A 21,295-nucleotide genomic window follows, 5' to 3' on the forward strand; every position below is an offset into this window, starting at 1 on the left:
TCAAGTAGCTTGCCCAAGGTCACCCAGCAGGACTCAAACTCAGGTTCTTCTGACTCCCAGGCCCATGCTCCATCCACTAGGCCATACCGTTTCTTTGTTTTGTTGTCTGTCTCCCCCCTTCTAGACCGGAAGCCCGCTGTCGGGCAGGGATTGTCTCTATCCATTGCTTAATTGTAATAATAATAATATTAATGTTGGTATTTGTTAAGCGCTTACTATGTGCAAAGCACTGTTCTAAGCGCTGGGGTAGATACAGGGTCATCAGGTTGTCTCACGTGAGGCTCACAGTCTTCACCCCCATTTTACAGATGAGGTCACTGAGGCACAGAGAAGTGAAGTGACTTGCCCACAGTCACACAGCTAAGTGGCAGGGGCGGCATTCGAACCCATGACCTCTGACTCCCAAGCCCGGGTTCTTTCCACTGAGCCACTGAGCTTGGAATTGTACTCTCCAAGCACTTAGTACAGTGCTCTGCACACAGTGAGCTCTGAATAAATACAATTGAATGATTGAACGACTGAATGACATCACATCACGCTCTAGCCAGATGCTTCCTTCATTCCCCGGCAGCATTCTATGTTACCTGCCCTCACTGGCAGAGATTTATAATGAATTTAATTAGGGTATTTGTTAAGCACCATATTAGTGCTGGGGTAGATACGAACTAATCCGGCTGAGCACAGTCCCCGTCCTACTTGGGGCTCACGGTCTAAGTAGGCAGGAGACTGGGTAGTGAATCCCCATTATACAGATGAGGAAATCGAGGCAGGATGAAGTTAAATGACTTGTCCAAGGCCACAGGGCAGATAAGCAGTGGGGCTGCATTAGAACCCAGGCCTTTTTCCAGGCCCGTGTTCTTTCCACTAGGCCGTGCGCCTTCCCATGAGGACAACTGACACATCAAGATTGTAATGTCAATTTGCTACAGTGCCTGACACATATTAAGCGCTTAACAAATTCCATCACTATTATTATTATCATGGTAATCATTAAGGAGTCCTAGGTAGTAATAATAATAATGATGGTATTTGTTAAGAGCTTACTATGTGCACAGCACTGTTCTAAGCGCTGGGGTCGATACAGGGTAATCAGGTTGACCCTCGTGACGCTCACAGTCTTAATCCCCATTTTACAGACGAGGGAACTGAGGCACAGTTAAGTGAAGTGACTTGTCCTCAGTCACACAGCCGACAAGTGGCAGAGCCAGGCGTCGAACCCATGACCCCTGACTCCGAAGCCCAGGCTCTTTCCACTGAGCCACGCTGTTTCCCCCACTGTTCTAAGCACAGATGAGGTAACTGAGGCCCAGAAAAGTAAAGTGACTTACCCAAGGCCACACAAAAGACAAGTGACGGAGCTGGGTTTCGAACCCAGGTCCCGACTCCCAAGCCCGGGCTCTTGCCACTAGGCCATGCTGCTTCTGTGTGTTAGGCACAGTTCTAAGCCCTGGGGTGGTCCCTGTCCCACGTGGGGCTCACAGTTTTAATCCCCATTTCACAGACGAGGGAACTAAAGCCCAGAGAAGTGAAGAGACTTACCCGGCGTCACCCAGCAGACACAAGGCAGAGCCGGAATTAGAACCCAAGACCTTCTGACTCCCAGGCCCGTGCTCTATCCACTAGGCCACGCTGCCTCCCACATGGGGTTCACGGGCTCTGTAGAGGGAACAGAATTTAATCTCCCTTACAGATGAGGAAACTGAGGGATAGAGAAGTACTCCGTGGATTGGATTTGTATGCTCCCGAGTGCTTAGTACAGTGTTCTGCACAGAATAAGTGCCCAACCAACAAAGCAGCATGGCCTAGTGGAAAGAGTCCAGGCCTGACAGTCATAGGACCTGATTTCGAATCCCAGCTCCGCCACATGTGCGCTGTGTGACCTCGGGCAAGTTATTTCACTTCTCTGGGCCTCAATTCCCTCACCGGCAAAAAGGGGATTCAATAACGGCTCTCTCTCCTACTTAGACTGCGAGGCTCAGGTGGGAGCTGAGGGTCTTTTACCCACCCCAGCGTTTAGTACAGTGCTCGGCACCCAGTAAGTGCCGAAGGCACAGGGCAATTATTGCCATTATCACCGATAATAAGTGAACGATAAGAAAAATCAACCAACTGGGAGAGAGCTCACTCTAAGGATGAGCTTGTTCAGACTGCAGCTCCGGAGCTCCGCCAAGTTGTCTGACGGCTCGATCGGGCCTTCAGGTAGCCATTGTTTTATGAGATGTTCTTCCCCTTGACTCTATTTATTGCCACTGTTCTCGTCTGTCCGTCTCCCCCGATTAGACCGTAAGCCCGTCAAACGGCAGGGACTGTCTCTGTTGCCGACTTGTTCATTCCAAGCGCTTAGTCCAGTGCTCTGCACATAGTAAGCGCTCAATAAATACTATTGAATGAATGAAAGGTAGCCTCTGCGGCCCAGAGCCCGGCTTTGGGGTGGGTCCAGCAAGTAGCCAAGCTGGAAGACTGAGCATCAGGAACCAGAAGGCCAACTAACCAAACTAATTCATTCCTTCATTCATTCAATAGTATTTATTGAGCGCTTACTATGGGCAGAGCACTGGACTAAGCACTTGGAATGAACAAGTCGGCAACAGATAGAGACAGTCCCTGCAGTTTGACGGGAGACGGACAGACAAGAACAATGGCAATAAATAGAGTCAAGGGGAAGAACATCTCGTAAAAATAATGGCAACTAAATAGAATCAAGGCGATGTACATTTCATTAACAAAATAAATAGGGTAATGAAAATATATACAGTTGGGCGGACGAGTACAGTGCTGAAGGGATGGGAAGGGAGAGGGGGAGGAGCAGAGGGAAAGGGGTAAAAGAGGGCAAAGAGGGAAAAAACTAACTCTCGTCCCCTCTTCAAAACCCTACTGAGAGCTCACCTCCTCCAGGAGACCTTCCCAGATGGAGCCCTCCCCTTCCCTCTGCTCTTTCCCCTCACCCTCAGCACTGTGCTCATTGGTATATATTATTTATTACCCTATTTATTTTGTTAATGAGGAGTATATCTCCTTGATTCTATTTATCTTGATGATGTCTTGTTTTTGTTTCGTTCTGTTTTTCTTTGCTGTCTCCCCCTTTTAGGCTGTGAGCCCGTCATTGGGCAGGGATGGTCTCTATCTGTTGCCAAATTGTACAATCCAAGCACTTAGTACAGTGCTCTGCACATAGTAAGCGCTCAATAAATACGACTGAATATTGAAGGAAGGTGGTGAAGAGCTCACAATCCCACCTCTCTCCTCCTCACCTCAGCCACTTGCCCTTATTTGTATGTATTTTTATTACCCTTTTTATTTTGTTAATGAGATGTACATCCTCTTGATTCTATTTATTGCTATTGTTTTTGTCTGTCTGTCTCCCTCCTTCTGGACTGTGAGCCCGTCAATGGGCAGGGATCGTCTCTGTTGCCGAATTGTACATTCCAAGCGCTTAGTACCGTGCTCTGCACATAGTGAGCGCTCAATAAATACTACTGAATGAATGAATGAACTTACCCAGACGATGGGCCCAAGGGACAAGAAACCAGAAGGGAAAAAGAAGGGTGGAATGAGTCACCTCAGACCCCAGCATGGTGTAATGGACAGAGCCCGGGCCTGGGACTCAGGTCATGGGTTCTAATCCCAGCTTCACCTCTTGACCTTGAGCAAGTCTGATGGTACTGATGTCTACTTGTTTTGTTTTGCTGTCTGTCTCCCCCGTTTAGCGTGTGAGCCCGTTGTTGGGCAGGGATGGTCTCTATCTGTTGCCAAATTGTAATAATAATAATATTGGTATTTGTTAAGCGCTTACTCTGTGCAGAGCACTGTTCTAAGCGCTGGGGTAGATACAGGGGAATCAGGTTGTCCCACGTGAGGCTCACAGTCTTCATCCCCATTTTACAGATGAGGTAACTGAGGCACCGAGAAGTGAAGTGACTTGCCCACAGTCACACAGCTGACAAGTGGCAGAGCCGGGATTCAAACCCATGACCTCTGACTCCAAAGCCCGGGCTCTTTCCACTGAGCCACGCTGCTTCTCCCAACTGTACATTCCAAGCGCTTAGTACAGTGCTCGGCACACAGTAAGTGCTCAATAAATACGATTGAATGAATGAAGGAAAAGCCACTTCACTTCTTTGGGCCTCAGTTCCCTCATTTGTAAAAGGGGGATTGAGATTGAGCCCCACGTGGGACAGGGACTGTGTCCAACCCAATTTGCTTGTACCCAACTCAGTGCTTACCACAGTGCCTGGCACATAGTAAGCACTTAAATATCACAATTATTATTAACCTCAGTACCTGTTTCTCCATCTCTAAAGCTGTCACGAGTCTTGACTTTATCCTATATTTGGTAGGAATTTTGTGAGGTTGGATATAATAATAAGTATCGCATTTGTTAGGCATTTACTATGTGCCAAGCACTGTTTTAAGTAGTGGGGTAGATACAAGGTAATCAACTTGTACCACATGGGGCTCATAGTCTTAATCCCCATTTTACAGATGAGCTAACTGAGGCACAAAGAAGTGAAGTGACTTGCCCAAGGTCACATAGGAAACAAGTGGCAGAGCCGGAATTAGAACCCACGACCGTGCTCTTGCCACTAAGTCACGGTGCTTCTTTCATTCATTCATTCAATAGTATTTATTGAGCGCTTACTATGTGCAGAGCACTGTACTAAGCGCTTGGGATGAACAAGTCAGCAACAGATAGAGACAGTCCCTGCCGTTTGACGGGCTTACAGTCTAATCGGGGGAGACGGACAGACGAGAACGATGGCACTAAACAGCGTCGAGGGGAAGAACATCTCGTAAAAACGATGGCAACTAAATAGAATCGAGGCGATGTACAATTCATTAACAAAATAAATAGGGTAACGAAAATATATACAGTTGAGCGGACGAGTACAGTGCCATGGGGAGGGGAAGGGAGAGGTGGAGGAGCAGAGGGAAAAGGGGAAAATGAGGCTTTAGCTGCGGAGAGGTAAAGGGGGGATGGCAGAGGGAGTAGAGGGGGAAGAGGAGCTCGGTCTGGGAAGGCCTCTTGGAGGAGGTGATTTTTAAGTAAGGTTTTGAAGAGGGAAAGAGAATCAGTTTGGCGGAGGTGAGGAGGGAGGGCGTTCCGGGACCGCGGGAGGACGCGACCCGGGGTCGACGGCGAGGAGGCGGGCGGCGGAGGAGCGGAGCGTGCGGGGTGGACGGTAGAAAGAGAGAAGGGAGGAGAGGTAGGAAGGGGTGAGGTGACGTAGAGCCTCGAAGCCTAGAGTGAGGAGTTTTTGTTTGGAGCGGAGGTCGATAGGCAACCACTGGAGTCGTTTAAGAAGGGGAGTGACAGGCCCAGATCGTTTCTGTGGGAAGATGAGCCGGGTGGCGGGGTGAAGAATAGACCGGAGCGGGGCGAGAGAGGAGGAAGGGAGGTCAGAGAGAAGGCCGACACGGTAGTCTAGCCGGGATATAACGAGAGCCCGTAGCGGTAAGGTAGCCGTTTGGGTGGAGAGGAAAGGGCGGATCTTGGCGATATTGTAGAGGTGAAACCGGCAGGTCTTGGTAACGGATAGGATGTGTGGGGTGAACGAGAGCGCTTAATAATAATAATAATAATAATGTTGGTATTTGTTAAGTGCTTACTATGTGCCGAGCACTGTTCTAAGCGCTGGGGTAGACACGGGAATCAGGATGTCCCATGTGGGGTTCACAGTCAACCCCCATTTTACAGATGAGGTAACTGAGGCACAGAGAAGTGAAGTGACTTGCCCAAAGTCACACAGCTGACAAGTGGCAGAGCTGGGATTCGAACTCATGACCTCTGACTCCAAAGCCCGTGCTCTTTCCACTGAGCCATGCTGCACTAAGCCAGGCTGCTTCCACTGAACTCCTTCCTTTGCACTTAACACTTAATAATACCAATAGTAAGAATTATAGCACTTGGTAAGCGCTTAGTACAGTGCTCCACACACAGCAAGCGCTCAATAAATACAATTGAATGAATGAATGAAAAGTCACTTCACTTCTTTGGGCCCCAGTTCCCTCATCTGTAAAAGGGGGATGAAGACTATGAGCCCCATGTGAGACAACCTTGTTCTTCCCCTTGACGCTGTTTAGTGCCATTGTTCTCGTCTGTCCGTCTCCCCCGATTAGACTGTAAGCCCGTCAAACGGCAGGGACTGTCTCTATCTGTTGCCGACTTGTTCATCCCAAGCGCTTAGTACAGTGCTCTGCACATAGTAAGCGCTCAATAAATACTATTGAATGAATGAACAACCTGATTACCTTGTAACCCCCCCCCCAAGAGCTTAAAACAGTGCTTGGCACTAAGTGCTTAACAAATGCCATCATCATTATTATTATTATTTTATTATGACCACTGTCCTCACTTTCAAAGCACATCTCCCCCATGAGGCCTTCCCTGACTAAGCCCTCCTTTCCTCTTCTCCCACTCCCTTCTACATCACCCTTGCATTTGGATTTATTAATAAGGAATTCCCTTATTCACCCCTCTCTGCCTCATAGCACTTTTATTTCTATTAATGTCCTTCTCCTTCTCTAAACTATAAACTCTACTGTGGGCAGGGAACACGCCCACCCAACTCTGCAATACTGAACTCTCCCCAAACACTTAGTACAGTGCTCTGCACCCAGTCAGCATGTATTAAATACCACTGATTGATTGATTGGAAGGTATTTAACCCCTACTTTACAGTCGAAGTCACTAAGAGACAGAGAAGTTAAGTGATTTGCCCAGGGCCACACAGCAGGCAAGTGGCAGAGTTCGAATCTGGGAGAGTTAAATGGAGTAAAAATGATTCCTACCCTCAAGGATTTTACATCCAGGATTGTAAAAGCCAGAAAAATAAAAATAAGAACTCCAAGACACAGGATGATAAAATACCTTCACCAAGTCGATTAGAACAATCAAAGTCTCAAAAGGGATTTTTTCCCCCAATTTCCCCCTCGCGCACTCCCGAAAAAAAATTAAAAACCAGGGACACATATTCAAAGTCCTTGCTCACCAAATCACCCCCAATTCATCCATTTTGATGAAAAGCCAATTGACTCAATTGGCCACTAGATTGATTCTCTTAATAATAATTTGGGTATTTGTTAAGTGCTTACTATGTGCCAAGCACTGTTTTAACAGCTGAGGTAGATATAAGGTCATCAGATTGTCCCACATGGGGCTCAGAGTCTCAATCTCCCTTTTAGAGATGAGGTAACTGAGGGCCAGAGAAGTTAAGTGACTTGCTCAAAGTCACGCAGCAGACAAGTGGCAGAGGCAGGATTAGAACCCACGACCTCTGACTGCCAGGCCCGGGCTCTTGCCACTAGGCCACGCTGCTTCTCTTCCACTGCCGAAGCAAAAGATAAAACGAGAAGAGACAGAGAGCGGGAGTCTGAGGGGCAAGCAGCATACACTCACCCAATCAATCGTATTTACTGAGCGCTTACCGTGTGCAAAGCACTGTACTAAGCGCTTTGCTAATGCACAAATGACAAAGTTCTAGTGAGGACTCTCCTCATGAATGGGCCTGCTTCCCTCCCCCTCTCTCGACTGTAAGCTTATTGTGGGCAGGCGATGTCTGTCTATTGTATTGTCCTCTCCCAAGTGATCAGTACAGTGCTCCGCACAGAGTAAATGCTCAACACATACGATTGAATGAATGAATGAAAATGCCAGCCAAACTAAAAGCCAAGACTCCCAACAGCGAATAATAATAATAATAATGATGGCATTTGTTAAGCGCTTACTATGTGCACAGCACTGTTCTAAGCGCTGGGGTAGACACAGGGGAATCAGGTTGTCCCACGTGGGGCTCACAGACTTCATCCCCATTTTACAGATGAGGTAACTGAGGCACAGAGAAGTGAAGCGACTTGCCCACAGTCACACAGCTGGCAAGTGGCCGAGCGGGGATTCGAACCCATGACCTCTGACTCCAAAGCCCGTGCTCTTTCCACTGAGCCACGCTGCTTCTCAATTCAATCTTCATCCCCATTTTACAGATGAGGTAACTGAGGCACAGAGAAGTGAAGTGACTTGCCCAAAGTCACACAGCTGACAAGTGGCCGAGCGGGGATTCGAACCCATGACCTCTGACTCCAAAGCCCGTGCTCTTTCCACTGAGCCACTATCTTGCGGGTCTGTGTTGTGTGTGTGATTTTTCTATTCCCTTAAAATGCTGTTCAGTTATTATTATTATTATTTTATAAAGTGCAGCCATTTCGATGCCCTTTTAAATCCAGATGTATATTTTAGCACACAATCTAAAACAGATCTTCTAATTTACAAGTTCCTCCTTAGATTGTAAACCGCCTGGGGCAGAGATCACTGTCTTCTGTTTTTATTGGGGATCCCCAACTTCCTGCACAGCGCTTTGCACACAAATAGAGGCAGCATGGCTTGGTGGAAAGAGCACCGGCTTGGGAGTCAGAGGATGCGGGTTCGAATCCCAGCTCCCCCCTTGTCTGCTGTGTGACTGTGGGCAAGTCACTTAACTTCTCTGTGCCTCGGTTACCTCATCTGTAAAATAGGGATTAACTGTGAGCCTCACGTGGGACAACCTGATGACCCTGTATCTACCCCAGCGCTTAGAACAGTGCTCTGCACGTAGTAAGCGTTCAATAAATACTATTGAATGAACGAGTGAAATATCATCATTACTATTATTAAGTAGGCCCACAATAAATACTGACGATGACAACTTCTGCTGGGAGCTGGTACTTCCAGTTAAAAATAGCCAAGGGACGGTAAGAGCAACGAAAAGCACCAAATTAATTCTAATGCTATTTCGGGGGGAACAGGACACAACGTCCCAAGAGCTAAAAAGCTTTAAAATCCACCTCATCACTTTCTAGTAACCTCACAACCCTCGGGGCATGCTCTAAAACTATCAGTCATTCATATTGGATTTATTGAGCGCTCACTGTGTGCAGAGCACTGTACTAAGCGCTGGGAAAGTACAACAGAGCACCAAACCAATATTCCAAAAAAGGCGAAACAGGGAAAACGGAAGCAGAAACACCATTTGCCGTTGGCTACTGGAATTCTAGAATGCAGTCTAGTCCCTGCAAATATTAAAAGAACGGTAAAGAGTCCAAGTTACAGTTTTTGAACAGGACCTGGACCGGCACTAGAGGTTCACTAGAAAGGGAAGCCCAGAGAAATAAAAATAATAATAAAAAAACAACAAGAAGACACAACTGGGAAGAAATCAACTGCCTGGAACAAAGACATTCTCCCTCTCTCAAAAAGACTTCACCTCCCCGCAACTCCTCTCTCTCCTAAAGTCATTTTATTTTTAAAAACAGCCATGACGGTCAAGCAAATATTCAAACATCAGAGACCCAGCACAGGAATTCAACCTGTTTTCATCCAGCACACAGTCATTTTAAAGACGAGACCCTTTACCCCTGGAGAGGATATGAGAAATGCCTCAAATACCATCAGGGATCGATTTTTATGGAAACTGTTTCGACTCCTCCTTTATAGGCAGCGAGGCTCGGGCAATCTTGCAAAATAAATTATTAAAACCGTTGGCAAGAATTCCGCCAAGGCCACCTTCCAATCCATCTCCCGAATCTATCGCTATCTCAGGCCCTGTACTTTTCCTTGGAGATTCCACAGAAAAAATATATATTTTTTTGGAATAAAGAGCAATTGTTAACCATTCCCAAGACAGACACCATCAAGAGGGATCGCTGAAGCAAAGCTGCCTTAGAAAAGGGGACACATTTCGATAAGCGATAATCTCCTAATCTCCTCCGAGCTGGTAGTAATCTTGGGGTTGGGAGGCAGGGAGACAACATACAAAAGACACAGATTGAGGTCACATGGACAGGACTGATTTTCCACCCCCCCCCCCCAAAAATCTGTCATTTTTCCTTTTTCTGCTCTCCTCCCTGCATCCTCTAGACTGTTTTATAATAATAATGGCATTTGTTAAGCGCTTACTACGTGCAAAACACTGTTCTAAGTGTTGGTGATCAGGTTAATAATGTTGGTGTTTGTTAAGCGCTTACTATGTGCCGAGCACCGTTCTAAGCGCTGGGGTAGATACAGGGGGAGAATCAGGTTCTCCCACGTGAGGCTCACAGTTAATCCCCATTTTACAGATGAGGGAACCGAGGCACCAAGAAGTGACTTGCCCACAGTCACACAGCTGACAAGTGGCAGAGCCGGGATTCGAACCCATGACCTCTGACTCCCAAGCCCGGGCTCTTTCCACTGAGTCACGTGGTTGTCCCCCGTGGGACTCACAGTCTTAATGCCCATTTTACAGATGAGGCACAGGGAAGTGAAGTGACTTGTCCAAAGTCACACAGCTGACACGAGGCGGAGCCGGGATTTGAACCCACGACCTCTGACTCCCAAGCCCGGGCAATTTCCACCGAGCCGTGCTGCTTCTCTGTAAAATCCACTGTGGGCAGATTGTCTCTATTGCTGAATTGTACTTTCCAAGCACTTAGTACAGTGCTCTGCACATAGGAAGCGCTCAGTAAATACCACTGACCATCTATCCCAATCCCACAGAGGCACACAAAAGAAAAAAGTGACACGCACATCTTCCTTTTTCACTTCCCTGTAGCTGCAAGACTGTGAACCTGTTGGTGGGCAGGGACTGTCTCTGTTGCCAAACTGTACTTTCCAAGCGCTTAGTACAGTGCTCCGCACACAGTAAGCGCTCAATAAATACGACAATGAATGAATGGAAGCATAAAACCTCCCCATGATAATCCGCTCAGGTTGCCATCCAGCCCTGAACCACCAGATGCATCTTCCGACTGCGATCGATCGACGGACCTTACTGAACGCTCGGTGCAGAGAGCACACTGTGCTACACGCTGGGCGCGAGGAAATCCAAGGGCTGCCATGGGGCCGGAAATATTGAAATTCACATTTTTTTCCGCCGAGGGGCTGGGGCCGGGAGCGGGGGGAGGGGTCCTGTCTGGATCCCCCCTCTTTCCTTCAGCTTCTTCCTCTATCACTCCTATCTACTGAGCGCTCACTGTGTGCAGGGCACTGGACTGAGCGCTCCAGAGAGAGTCCCAGTTGCCAAAGTTCCTCGGCGCACTGTCTTCCATCCCCCCCAACCCTGAGCCCAGGGGAGTCTAAACTATCCCTCCCACCCCCTTTCTTCCATCCCCCCCAACCCTGAGCCCAGAGGAGTCTAAACTATCCCTCCCACCCCCTCTGGACTGGATGCCCGTTGTGGGTATGGCACGAGGCTGCCACCTCTGTTATACTGTTCTCTCTCGAGCGCACCGGTAGCGCTCAATAAATACCGCTGACTGATTGATTATTCTCCCGGGAGCTTAGTATGGTGTTCTGCTCACAGTAGGTGCTCAATAAATACCATTTACTGATTATTCTCTCGGGAGCTTAGTATAGTGTTCTGCTCACAGTAGGAGCTCAACGAATAGGATTGTTTGCTCTCCCAGGCATTTCATACAGTGACTCCCTGGCCCACGTCCTAATAATAATAATGATACGGTATTTAAGCGCTTAACTAAGCGCTGAAGTGGATACCAGCAGATCAGGTTGGACACAGTCCCACGTGGGGCTCACCGTCTCAATTCCCCATTTTCCAGATGAGGTCACTGAGGCCCAGAGAAGTGAAGTGACTTACCCAAGGTCACAGAGGAGACAAGTGGCGGAGCTGGGATTAGAACCCAGGACCTTCCGACTCCCAGGCCCGCGCTCGAGCCACTACGCCGGGCTCCTCACCTCCGCCAAACTAACTCTCTTCCCCCCCTTTAAAGCCCTACCGAGAGCTCACCTCCTCCAGGAAGCCTTCCCAGACTGAGCCCTCCCTTTCCCTCTGCCCCTCCTCCCCTCCCCATTGCCCCAATTCCCTCCCTCTGCCCTACCCCTCTCCCCGCCCCACAGCACTTGGGTATATTTGTACATCTTCATTATTTTATTATTCTATTTTATTAATTAATAAATAGCTATAATTCTATTTATTTATATCAATGCCACGGATGCCCGTCTAGTTGTTTTGTCGTCTGTCTCCCCCCGCCTAGCCCGCCGTTGGGTAGGGATGGTCTCTGTTGCCGAATTGTACTTTCCAAGCGCTTACTACAGCGCTCTGCACCCAGTAAGCGCTCAATAAATACTCCTGATTGACCGATTCCTCTCCCGGGCGCTTAGTACAGTGTTCCACACACAGCGGGCCCTCCATCCCGGCTCTGCCGCTTGTCAGCTGTGTGACTGTGGGCCAGTCACTTCACTTCTCTGGGCCTCAGTTCCCTCATCTGTAAAATGGGGATTAACCGTGAGCCTCCCGTGGGACAACCTGATGTCCCTGTACCTGCCCCAGCGCTTAGAACAGTGCTCTGCACATAGTAAGCGCTTAACAGATACCAACGTTATTATAAATGACCGTCTGCTCTCCCTAGCATTGAGTCCAGTGCTCCGCCCACAGCAAGTACCATTCATTCAATAGTATTTATTGAGCGCTTACTATGTGCAGAGCACTGTACTAAGCGCTTGGAATGGACAGATCGGTAACAGATAGAGACGGTCCCTGCCCTCTGACGGGCTTACGGTCTAATCGGGGGAGACGACCGCTTCGTTACTCCCCGGAAGACTCAGTCCAGTGCTCCGCCCCCAGGAAGCTCAGTGGAAAGAGCACGGGCTTTGGAGTCAGAGGTCATGGGTTCGACTCCCGGCCCGGCCACTCGTCAGCTGTGTGACTGTGGGCGAGTCACTTCACTTCTCGGTGCCTCAGTGACCTCATCCGGAAAATGGGGATCAAGACTGGGAGCCCCACGTGGGACGACCTGATTCCCGTGTCTACCCCAGCGCTTAGAACAGGGCTCGGCCCATAGTAGGCGCTTAACAAATACCAACATTATTATTATTATTATTATTATTAAGCGCTCAGTAAGTCGGGCGGACTGGCAGGGGAGCGTCTACCCCATAGGCCGTGTGTCACTGACACAGCCGGACGGGCACACAGCCGCAGACCCACAGCGTGCGGCGCCGCTGGGGCCTGTTCCTCCTCGTGGCTTCACCCTGACGTAATGGGAGCGTGGCAACACTTCAAAGCGGGGAAAAAAAACCACCCACAGACCTCCCATGCATGTGTGCACACGTGCGCGCACATGAACACGTGCCTGCACATGCATGCACACACATGCATCACCACCCCCCCCACACACGGGAAACCCACAGATGAACCCCCAAACCCAACGTCCCCTTGAGGTTTTGCAGTCCCCCCCGCCCCGCCCCGCTGAGGGGCTGTTTAAATAGGGAAGGGATGGGAGGGACGCCCTTTCTCTCCCCCGGAAAGTATAATAGACCCCCCCAGTCACACACAAAGACACACTCAGAGACCCCCCCACTCCACCCATGCCTGGCCCTTAAAGCGTGTGCAGCCCCCAAGTCTCCCCCCGCCTCCCACCCAGAAACTTTACACCAGCTGCGTGGCCTGGCGGCTACTACGGCCCCGGACACGCGACGACCTGAATTCTAATCCTGCCAGCCGGACGACCTCGGTCCGGTCGGTTCCCTCCTCTGTAAAATGGGGGTGAAGACCGAACCTCACGTGGGACGAGGGACTGTGTCCAACCTTGTACCTACCCCCCCCCCCCCGCACCCCCTCTCCGCCCCAGCGCTCAGTACAGAGACAGGCCACCCCATCTGCAAGATGACCTCGGTCCGGTCACTTCTCTGCACCTCAGTTCCCTCTTCTGCAAAACAGCAGAGAAGCCACATGCCACAGTGGATAGTGATTGGGGATAAAACACAGGCCTGGGAGTCAGACGGTCACGGGTTCTAATCCCGACTCCACCACTTGTCTGCTGTGTGACCTTGGGCAGGTCACTTCCCTTCCCTGTGCCTCAGTTCCCTCATCTGCAAAATGGGGATTGAGCCTGTGAGCCCCACGTGGGCCAGGGACAGTGTCCTACCTGATTTTCTTGCATCCACCCCAGTTCCTAGCACCCAGTAAGCATTTAAAAAATATCATAATAATCACTATTAAAACGGGGATGAAGACCAGGCTTCACGTGACCCAAGGGACTGTGTCCAACCTCATAACTTCCCAGCGTTCGGTACAGTGTCCGACACGTTGTAAGCGCTTAACACCTTAAAGAAAAACCCCCCAAAATAAACTGGAGTCCAACTCCGGAACGCCCTGAGCTTCTCCCCATCATTTCTCCGGGAGAATCTCCCCCCTACCCACCCGGGACCAGGCACCCCCTGCCCTGCTGGGGATGGTTTAAGCGCTTAGTACACTTGAAATGCGGCGTGGCTCAGTGGCAAGACCCCGGGCTTGGGAGTCAGGGGTCATGGGTTCTAATTCTGACTCCGCCGCTTGTCAGCTGGGTGACTCTGGGCAAGTCACTTCACTTCTCTGTGCCTCAGTGACCTCATCTGCAAAATGGGGATGAAGCTTGTGAGCCCCACGTGGGACAACCTGATTACCTTGTATTCACCCCAGTGCTTGGAGGAGTGCTTGGCACATAGTAAGTGCCTAACAAATACCATCGTCACTATTGCTATAGTGGTCTTGAACATTGTAAGTGCTCAATAAATATTATGATGTGATTGGCAGACAGTAAGCACTCAATAAGTACTATGATACTTACCACATAGTAAGCACTCAATAAATACTATGCACTTACCACATAGTAAGCACTCAATAAATACTATGCACTTACCACATAGTAAGCACTCAATAAATACTATGCACTTACCACATAGTAAACACTCAATAAATACTATGCACTTGCCACACAATAAGCGCTTAATGAATACCATCATTATTATTACTAGTACAGTGCCCTGCACACAGTAAGCGCTCAATAAATACTATGAGTTTGGCACATAGTAAGCACTTAAATACCACCATCATTATTACTTGTACAGTGCCCTGCACACAGAGAAGCAGCGTGGCTCAGTGGAAAGAGCCCGGACTTAGGAGTCAGAGGTCATGGGTTCTAATCCCGGCTCCTCCACTTGTCAGCTGGGTGACTTTGAGGAAGTCACTTCACTTCTCTGGGCCTCAGGGACCTCATCTGGAAAATGGGGATGAAGGCTGCGAGCCCCACGTGGGACAACCTGATTAGCCTGCATCTCCCCCAGCGCTTAGAACAGTGCTCGGCACATAGTAAGCGCTTAACAAGTACCAACATTATTATTAAATGCTATGCGCTTGGCACATAGTAAGCGCTTAAACACCATCATCATTATTACAGTGCCCTGCACACAGTAAGTGTTCAGTAAATACTATGTCCCTGGCACATAGTAAGTGCTTAACAAATACCAACATTATTATTATTATTAAATACTATGCACTTGGCACATAGTAAGCGCTTAAACACCGTCATCATTATTACAGTGCCCTGCACACAGTAAGTGTTCAGTAAATACTATGTCCCTGGCACATAGTAAGTGCTTAACAAATACCAACATTATTATTATCATTATTATTAAATACTATGCACTTGGCACATAGTAAGTGCTTAAACCCCATCATTATTATTACAGTGCCCTGCACACAGTAAGTGCTCAATAAATACTATGTCCTTAGCACATAGTAAGCACTTAATAGCAACATTATTATTATTATTATTATTAAATGCTATGTGCTTGGCACATAGTAATCACTTAAACACCACCATCATTATTATTACAGTGCTCTGCACACAGTAAGTGCTCAATAAATACTATGTCCTTAGCACATAGTAAGCACTTAATAGCAACATTATTATTATTATTAAATGTTATGTGCTTGGCACATACTAAGCACTTAAAACACCATGATTATTATTATTACAGTGCTCTGCCCACAGTAAGTGCTCAGTAAATACTATGTCCCTGGCACATAGTAAGCACTTAACACCATCATCATTATTACAGTGCCCCGCACACAGTAAGTGTTCAATAAATACTATGTCCCTGGCACATAGTAAGCGCTTAACAAATACCAACATTATCATTAAATGCTATGCGCTTGGCACATAGCAGGCACTTAACAAACACCACCATCATTATTGAGTGCCCTGCACTCAGTAACTGCTCAATAAATACTATATCCCTGGCACATAGTAAGCGCTTAACAAACATCACCATTATTATTGGAGTGCTCTGCACGCAGTAAGTGCTCAATAAGTATTATGTCCCTGACACATAGTAAGCGCTTAACAAACACCACCATTATTATTACAGTGCCCTGCACACAGTAAGTGCTCAGTCAATACCATGTCCCTGGCACATAGTAAGCGCTTAACACCATCATCATTACAGTGCCCTGCCCACAGTAAGTGCTCAATACTATGTCCCTGGCACATAGTAAGCGCTTAACACCATCATCATCATTACAGTGCTCTGCACACATTAAGTGCTCAATAAATATTATGTCCCTAGTACATAGTAAGTGCCTAACACCATCATCATGATTATTACAGTGCTCTGCACACAGTAAGTGTTCAATATATACTATGTCCCTGGAACATCGTAAGCGCCGCTTAACAAATACCAACATTATTATTATTAAATGCTATGCGCTTGGCACATAGTAAGTGCCTAACAAACACCATCGTTATTAGAGTGCCCCGCACACAGTAAGTGCTCAATAAGTATTATGTCCCTGGCACACAGTGAGCGCTTATCAAACACCACCATCATTATTATTAGAGTGGCCTGCACACAGTAAGTGCTCAATCAATACTATGTCCCTGGCACATAGTAAGCGCTTAACACCATCAACCTTATTACAGTGCTCTGCACACAGTAAGTGTTCAATAAATACTATGTCCCTGGCACACAGTAAGCATTTAACAAACACCACCATCATTATTATTAGAGTGCCCTGCACACAGTAACTGCTCAATAAATAGTATGTCCCTGGCACACAGTGAGCGCTTAACAAACACCACCATCATTATTATTAGAGCGCCCTGCACACAGTAAGTGCTCAATCAATACTATGTCCCTGGCACATAGTGAGCGCTTAACACCACCACTATCATTATTAGAGTGCTCTGCACACAGTAAGTGTTCAATCAATACTATGTCCCTGGCACATAGTAAGCGCTTAACACCATCATCCTTATTAGAGTGCTCTGCACACAGTAAGTGTTCAATAAATACTATGTCCCTGGCACATACTGAGCGCTTAACAAACACCACTATTATTATTATGAGTGCCCTGCACACAGTAAGTGCTCAATCAATACTATGTCCCTGGCACATAGTAAGCGCTTAACACCATCATTACAGTGCTCCGCACACATTAAGTGCTCAATAAATAGTATGTCCCTAGTACATAGTAAGCGCTTATCATCATCATGAATATTACAGTGCTCTGCACACAGTAAGTGCTCAATCAATACTATGTCCCTGGCACATAGTGAGCGCTTAACACCATCATCCTTATTACAGTGCTCTGCACACAGTAAGTGCTCAATAAATACTCTGTCCCTGGCATATAGTAAGCGCTTAACACCATCATCATTATTAGAATGCTCTGCACACATTAAGTGCTCAATCAATAGTATGTCCCTGGCACACGGTAAGCGCTTAACTAATACCACCATCGTCATTATTCGCAATAGAGTGGCCCGCACAGAGTAAGCGCTCAATAAATAGGAGGGAATGAATGAACCGCATGCTTCCCGGCTGCATCTCCGGCCAAGCCAGCAGTTTGCAAGCTGAGCTGGCTCCCAGCACATGCCCAGCTCTCTTTGTTTTCTGTCCGGCCGGGCTCTGCCTACGTGCACCATCGGGGACACGGCCAACGCTTCGCTCAGGGTCTGACGCCCTTCCCCTCCTTTATCCCCCCACCAAAAAAGAAGCCCTTCCACCCCTCCCCCTTCTTGCTCCAAGGGAGCAGGATTTTCCTGCAAGTTGCAATCCCGTTGCAGCCGGTCCTGAAGATCCGGTGCATCCAGGCACAAGTTTCTTTCTCGCTTTTGGAGAACGTCTAAGACGCGCCCCCCCCCCCCGCCAAAAAATAAAATTAAACCAAATCTCTGCCCACCCACCTGCAAAATGCACCCCCCAAAACCTGCCTCCGATCCCCCCCCCCCCCCCCAAGCCCGAGGATTAAACTCAAAGCAAAACTGCAGGCTGGGGAGCTCTCGGGGCACGTGTCACGTCAGACACCCTGCCAGCGTGGGGAGTCTCCCCCGCTCCCGACCACGTTGGGGACGCCCCCGCCTTCAAAAGCGGGAAAAGAACCCAATTTTCCCCTAAATCCCGGTGCATTTCTCAACTGCGCACCCCCCACCCCCTCTCCCTCTGCAAACCCCCCCCCTGTCGTGGCTGCGTCCTGGATGCAAAAGCTACAGGTGTATGCAGCCCGGTGTTGGGGGGGAAATAAAGGGGAGGGCGTTGTTGCATGCGTGCATGCATCTGTGCATGCATGCATAGTTGCATGCGTGCATGCAGGGCCCGGGGGGGTTGGCACTGCAGCTCTGTTTTGCAGCGGCCGCGTGTTGCGTCTCATTGTGGGCCCCGCATCTGTCCGGAGTTGAGCGGATGAGGCCTCGCACACCGCGTGTCAGGGATTCCAACCCCCCCAAAAAACACCCACAACTCGGGGCTCCCCCCCAAACTCTCCTCCCCCCCACCAGACACACTGTCCACCCCCCATCTCTGCACCCCAGCCCGCCCCTCAAGCCCCAGCTCACCCAAAGACCATCCTGCCCCAAATAACTCCCCCCCAAAAAGGACCGGTTTGGGGGTGCATTCGGGATTTATTAAGCCCTGACTCTTCACTCATTCATGCAACCGTGTACACTGAACCCGACTGGGTGCAGGGCACTGTACTGAGCGCTTGCAAAGTCCAATCGGAGGCTCCTTTCTGCAACGCCTCTGCAGCTCCCCTTCAACGTGGCCCTGGTGGTTACTACTAGTGTGAGCCCCTTGTAGGGCAAAGATCGTCCCTCTCTGCTGCCAAACTGTCCTTTCCAAGCTCTCTGCATCCAAGAAGCGCTCAATAAACACCACTGCATGCACGAATACTCCTCAATTACTCCTCCTCCTACTGCCTAAGCGCCTCCTGAAGTCCTGCGACCCCCCCCTCTTTATTTTATTCTTTGCAAACTTCCCCCTCCCTACTTTCTGACTGCTAAAATTCCACACCCAAGGAAAAAAAAGCTCGAGTGGAGGAGGAAAAACAAAAAAATCAATAAATCCCCGCTTTTCCCAGCAAAACTTCCTGCCTGGGAGTGGGAAAAGGGGCATTGGATTTTCCAAAAAAAGCAAGCTGGGAGCAGGGGGAAGAGGTTTGGGGGAGGAAGGGGGGGAGTTGGAAAGTCACTCACCTTTTAAAGAGCTGCTCTCCAGGCTCAGGAACGTGCTGGGTGGGCGTGTTGTGGGTGTGAAGGTTGCGCACCCCGGCCAGTCCCGTTCCCAGCTCGCTGGTTTTTGCAGAGCGCCTCTCCCGCGGTCCTGGAAGGTGGAAAGCGCTTCTGCGCAGGCGCCGTTCCCAGGACCCGAATCTCCTCCATCGGCCTCATTTGCATACGGGCCGCGTGCGCGCGGGGGCCGGCGCGCACGTACGCCCCCCTCCCTGCGCGCGTCGGGCGGGGGGCGGCGCGCACGTACACGCCCCCTCCCGTGCGTGCGCGCCCCCCGCGCCGGCCCCTATTGTCCTATTAAGGCGGCGGGCGGGAAAGATGGCGGGGAGGGCGTCGTGACGTCACCGAAATGAACGCCCCCCCCCCCGCGGGGGGGGGGGCGCCCTTAAAGAGACAGGGCCCAGCCCTTCCAGCGAGAATTCTTATTTATTTTATTTGTCTTTATAATAATAGTAATGATGATGGCATTTGTTAAGGGTTTACTAAAGGGCAGGGACTTGACCGAACTCGGAGGTGGAGGCAAGGAAATGGGGTCTCTGCCCCATGTGGGCCGCACCGTCTCCGTCTCCCATTGGACGGATGAGGGAAGTGAGGCCCAGAGGGGTGAAGTGACTTGCCCAAGGTCACAAGGCAGACAATAACATTGATATTAATCATGGTAGTAGTCATAATAATAATAATAAAGGTATTTGTTAAGCGCTTACTGTGTGCCAAGCACGCTTTTAAGCGCTGGGGGCCAAACAAGGTGATGGGGTTAACCCACAAGGGGCTCCCTGTCTTCATCCCCATTTTACAGATGAGGGAAGTGAGGCCCAGACAATTGAAGTGACTTGCCCAAGGCCACAAGACAGACAATAACATTGATACTAATCATGGGAGTAGTAATAATAATAATAATAAAGGTATTTGTTAAGCGCTTACTGTGTGCCAAGCACGCTTTTAAGCGCTGGGGGCGAAACAAGGTGATGAGGTTGAACCCACAAGGGGCTCCCCGTCTTCATCCCCATTTTACAGATGAGGGAAGTGAGACCCAGACAAGTGAAGTGACTTGCCCACAGTCACAAGACAGACAATAATATTGAAAATAATCATGGTAATAATAATAATAATAAAGGTATTTGTTAAGCGCTTACTATGTGCCAAGCACTCTTCTAAGCACTGGAGGTGAAACAAGGTGATGGGGTTGACCCACGAGAGGCTCCCCGTCTTCATTCTCATTTTACAGATGAGGGAAGTGAGGCCCAGAGGGGTGAAGTGACTTGCCCACAGTCACAAGGCAGACAATAATATTGATAATAATCCTGATAATAATGATAATAATTAAGGTATTTGTTAAGCGCTTGCTATGTGCCAAGCACTCTTCTAAGCACTGGGGGTGAAACATGATGGGGTTGACCCACGAGGGGCTCCCCGTCTTCATTCCCATTTTACAGATGAGGGAAGTGAGGCCCAGACAAGTGAAGTGACTTGCCCAAGGTCACAAGACAGACAATAATATTGATAATAATCATGCTAGTAGTAATAATAATAATAATAATAAAGGTATTTGTTAAGCGCTTACTCTATGCCAAGCACTCTTCTAAGCCATGGGGGCGAAACAAGGTGATCATGTTGATCCACGAGGGGCTCCCAGGACTCATCCCCATTTTGCAGATGAGGGAACTGAGGCCCAGAGAAGTGACTGGCTCAAGATCACACGGCAGAAAATAATTCTGGTAATAATCATGGTAGTAATAATAATAATAATAATGATAATAATAATGATAATAAAAAAGGTATTTGTTAAGCGCTTACTATGTGCCAAGCACTCTTCTAAGCGCTGGGAGTGAAACAAGGTGATGGGCTTGACCCACAAGGGGCTCCCCGTCTTCATCCTCATTTTACAGATGAGGGAACTGAGGCCCAGAGAAGTGAAGTGACTTGCCCAAGATCACATGGCAGACAATAATATCGATAATAATCATAATTATAATGATGGTATTTGTTAAGTGCTTACTATGTGTCA

General features: G+C 48.7%; 1 protein-coding gene across 2 annotated transcripts in view; it reads right to left on the reverse strand.

Moving 5' to 3' along the window:
- Positions 1-19,408, reverse strand: part of SINHCAF (SIN3-HDAC complex associated factor) — a 46,339-nt gene extending 26,931 nt beyond the window's left edge. The window contains exon 1 of one of the 2 annotated variants that reach the window (XM_029048379.2): positions 19,255-19,408. The gene's annotated coding sequence lies outside the window, so the exon portion shown is untranslated. The remainder of the gene's footprint in view (positions 1-19,254) is intronic. The other variant, XM_029048370.2, reaches the window with a different exon arrangement.
- Positions 19,409-21,295: the final 1,887 nt, after the last annotated feature.

This window comes from Ornithorhynchus anatinus, chromosome 2 (genome assembly GCF_004115215.2).
Source record: "Ornithorhynchus anatinus isolate Pmale09 chromosome 2, mOrnAna1.pri.v4, whole genome shotgun sequence".
NCBI lineage: Eukaryota > Metazoa > Chordata > Mammalia > Monotremata > Ornithorhynchidae > Ornithorhynchus > Ornithorhynchus anatinus.